This window comes from Sapajus apella, unplaced genomic scaffold (genome assembly GCF_009761245.1).
Source record: "Sapajus apella isolate SASKATOON/1434 unplaced genomic scaffold, GSC_monkey_1.0 scaffold42, whole genome shotgun sequence".
Taxonomy (NCBI): domain Eukaryota; kingdom Metazoa; phylum Chordata; class Mammalia; order Primates; family Cebidae; genus Sapajus; species Sapajus apella.
Window position 1 is genome coordinate 13,152,211 of NW_022436982.1, and position 4,416 is coordinate 13,156,626.

The following is a 4,416-nucleotide window of genomic DNA, read 5'->3' on the forward strand; positions in this document are numbered from 1 at the left end:
TTATGGTAATATTGTTCACAAATTAGCCACTTTGTGTGCTATGGTAGCATTTTTATTCATGTACGATTTTTTTTCTTTTTTTCTTTTTTTGAGATGGAGTGCGGTGGTGCAATCTTGGCTCACTGCAACCTCTGCCTCTCGGGTTCAAGTGATTCTCCTGCCTCAGCCTCCAGAGTAGGTGAGATTACAGGTGCCTGCCACAAATTCCGGCTATTTTTTCTTTTTTCTTTTTCTTTCTTTTTTTTTAATTTTTGGATTTTTAGTAGAAACAGGGTTTTGCCAAGTGGCCAGGCTGGTCTCCAACTCTGACCTCAGGTGATCTACCTGCCTTGGCCTCCCAAAGTGCTGGGATTACAGGCTTGAGCCACTGTGACCGCCCTCATGAGTAATTTTTTGGCTTGTTTTTCCTGGCATTAATGATCACCTTATTTGTTCAGTCTTCTAGGTACCTATTACTAACTAATTCTCAAACACTCAAAACTGTAAGCCTTTGTTTAACATGTCTAATGTCTAAACACATAAGGTAATCCATGAGTTATATTTTTTATGAGAAGAAATCCCTCCTGAATGTCTTTGTCTTCCTGGTTTCTCCCTATACCAGCTGTACAGTGTCATGCTGGACACTCTTAGCCTCTTCCTCTCCCTTATCATCATCATCCTCATCAAAATTGTCTTTTCTTCTTTCCTCTGACAGATCTTTCTTCTTGTTTCCACATCATTTTTTTTTCTCATTTTACATTCTCACTAGCTTCACAATAAAGAAAGGATGAGGGGTAAATTTTTGAAACCTTACAGTATGAAAATGTCATATTTCACCAAAAAGCTGCTTCTCTGCTCCTTCTGGAATCTCTGCTTGATTCAGCCAGCTTGCCTCCCTTCCTGCCTCCACCATGTCCATCAGGGTGACCCAGAAGTCCTACAAGGTATCCACCTCTGGCCCCTGGGCCTTCAGCAGCCACTTCTATACAAATGGGCCTGGTGCCTGCATCAGCTTCTCGAGCTTCTCCTGAGTGGGTAGCAGCAGCTTCCAGGGTGGCCTGGGCACAGGCTATGGTGGGGCCAGCAGCATGGAAGGCATCACCCCCATCATGGTCAACCAGAGCCTACTGAGCCCTCTTAACCTGGAGGTAGACCCCAACATCCAGGCCGTGCACAGCCAGGAGAAGGAGTAGATCAAGACCCTCAACAACAAGTTTCCCTCCTTCATAGACAAGATGCGGTTCCTGGAGCAGCAGAACAACATGCTAGAGATCAAGTGGAGCCTCCTGCTGCAGCAGAAGATGGCTTGCAGCAACATGTAAAACATGTCAGAGAGCTACATCAACAACTTTAGGTGGCAGCTGGAGACTCTGGGCCAGGAGAAGCTGAAGCTGGAGGCGGATTTTGGCAACATGCAGGGGCTAGCGAAGGACTTCAGGAACAAGTATGAGGATGAGATCCATAAACGTAAGGAGATGGAGAATGAATTTGTTCTCATCAAGAAGGATGTGGATGAGGCTTACATGAACAACGTAGAGCTGGAGTCTCACCTGAAAGGGCTGGAACAAGATCAACTTCCTCAGGCAGCTGTATGAAGAGGCTATCTGGAAGCTGCAGTCCCAGATCTTGGACACGTCTGTGGTGCTGTCCATGGACAACAGCCACTCCCTGGACATGGACAACCTCATCACTGAGGTCAAGGTGCAGTACAAGGAGATCGCCAACCGCAACTGGCTGAGGATGAGAGCATGCACCAGATCAAGTATGAGGAGCTGCAGATGCTGGCTGGGAAGCGTGGAGATGACCTGCGCTGTACCAAGGCTGAAATCTCCGAGATGAACCGGAACATCAGCCAGCTCCAGGCTGAGACTGAGGGCCTCAAAGGCCAGAGGGCTTCCCTGGAGACTGCCACTGCAGATGCTGAGCAGCATAGGGAGCTGGCTGTTAAGGAGGCCAACTCCAAGCTGTCCAAGCTGAGGCCATCCTGCAACAGGCCAAGCAAGACATGGTGTGGTAGCTGTGGGAGTACCAGGAGCTGGTGAACATCAAGCTGGCCCTGGACATCAAGATCGCCACCTACAGGAAGCTGATGGAGGGACAAAGGAGCTGGCTGGAGTCTGGGATGCAGAGCAGGAGTATCCACAAGAAGACCATCAGTGGCTATGCAGGTGGTCTGAGCTCGTCCTGTGGGGGCCGCACAAGCCCCAGCCTTAGCTACAGCATGGGCTCCAGCTTTGTCTCTGGTGTGGGCTTCAGCTCCTTCAGCTGCACCAGCTCTACCAGGGCCATGGTTATGAAGATGTTGGAGACCCATGATGGGAAGCTGGTGTCCAAGTCCTCTGACGTCCTGCCCAAGTGAACAGCTGCGGCAGCCCCTCCCAGCCTACTCCTCCTGCGGCTGCCCCAGAGCCCAGAGGGAGGCAGGGTAGCACAGTGAACAGGGGACCCAACTGAGTCTCAGCCCTAGGCTTCAATCCACCCATGGAGGAGTTTACTGCCTGGGGACCCTTGTGCCCATGCCTCCAGCTACAAAACAATTCAATTGCTTGTTTTTTCTTTTGTCCAAAATAAAACCTCAGCTAGCTCTGCCAACTGTAAAAAAAAAAAAAAGTCACATTTCATTTCTCATGTTGATGGAGTTTAGCTAGGTACAGAATTATAGGTGGAAATAATTATAGTTTAAAATGCATTGCATTGCTTCATTATCTTCTAGTGTTGCTACTGAGAAGTCTGAGGTTATTGTGATACTGCATTATTTCTATCTAACTTGTGTTTTCTCCTTGAAAACTTTTAAGGTTTTCTCTTTATCTTTGATATTCTGATATTTTATCTTGTCATATCTGGGTGTGAGGATCTTTTCTCACATTTTGTTGGGCATAGTGTAAAAAAAGGCATGGTACATCTTTTCAATCAGGAAATTCAAGTTCATTCATCAACTCTGGGAATTTGTTTTAAATTATTTCTTTGATAATTCTTTTCCACCATTTTATCTCATCCCTTTTTAAAACTCCTACTAGACACACGTTGGAACTTCTAGCTAATTAAAATAAATATATGGCAGAACATTTCTTCTGGGACAATGAAAAGGTATGGAATTGGAGATGGTAGTTGTACAACATTGTGAATGCACTAAATGCCATTGAATTGTGTGATGTGAATTTCACTCCCATTAAAAAATTATTCTCGCCATTTTTTAAATCTCTTTGGCTTTTTTGTTCCACTTTCTGGGATAAGATATAAATATTTATCCCCTGTGACTGAGGTGAGAGGTTTTCTTGAGTTTGAAGCTGAGCGGCCCACAGTTAAACATAATGGACCAGCCTTTCAGGGTGTCAATCAACCTCTGTTAGTGTTCTTAAATGCATTTTCTGTTTTATTTCCTTTAAGAACTACTTTTCATTTTGTTCTCCTGCTTAGGCTTATTATGCTGTCACACTTTTCACCAACATATTTACTCATTTTCTTTTACTCTCATATTTCTAGAATTAAATAATTGTATAGACTTATAAAAGGTGGATATGCACTTATTTGATCTTCTCCTGACACAATACGGGCCACAATTCTGAGGAAGTGACTGAACTAAAATCACTAATCTTTTATTATCTAATGAGATAGAGATGCATTAGTAGATTCATCATTCATTAGTTATAAATGATAAAGAGTTGAACTTTATTGGCCTAAGCAGTGTAAATGTAGTATTAGTCACTGCCTCTGAGAAAAGGCTTTGCAAAGTAGAAGGTATTTATATTTTTTACTGTCATCATTATCATACTGTTCTATAAGACTTCGAAACCTATACAATTATTCTAGATCTTTAGACCTCTTGGGACTCATTCTTAGTCCTAATAAAACTTAAAGCAAGTTTTTTTTTTTTCCTTTTTCTTTTGCTGTCTCTAAGCCAGTATCTCTAGCTCTATTAAGCCTTTAACAATCCAAATGCCTACTTAATCTAGCAGAATACCCCATACTGGGGTACTACCCTGGTTAATCATTTTCCTTTTTAAATTAAGTCAATTAACATTACCCTCAACTTATTCTTCATAAGGCAGAATACCAGTTTTATCATTTCTCTGCTTTAAAAAACTTCAGTGTTTTCCAATATATATAACATTTCAAAATACCAAAAACTGATATTTTGAAAGATAGTTTTATTTATATTTTGAAAGAGGTAAATATGACATACATTAAACTTTATGTATTTAAAGTATACAATTTAATAAGCTTTGACACATCTATAAACTCTTGAAACCATCACCACAATTAAGATATCCCCCTGGGCTGGGCGCAATGGCTCATGCCTGTAATCCCAGCATGTTGGCATACCAAATCAGGGGGATCACTTGAGGCCCAGAGTTTGAAACCAGCCTGGTCAACAAAGTGAGACTCCATCTCTATGAAAAAAAGAGAAGAGACGGGGAGGAGGAGGGGAAGGGGGAG

The 4,416-nt window shown here is 42.9% G+C and overlaps 1 pseudogene; it reads left to right on the forward strand.

The window, feature by feature from the left end:
- The first annotated feature begins 772 nt into the window (after positions 1-772).
- LOC116565952 lies at positions 773-2,590 on the forward strand (annotated as a pseudogene).
- The last annotated feature ends 1,826 nt before the right edge of the window (positions 2,591-4,416 follow it).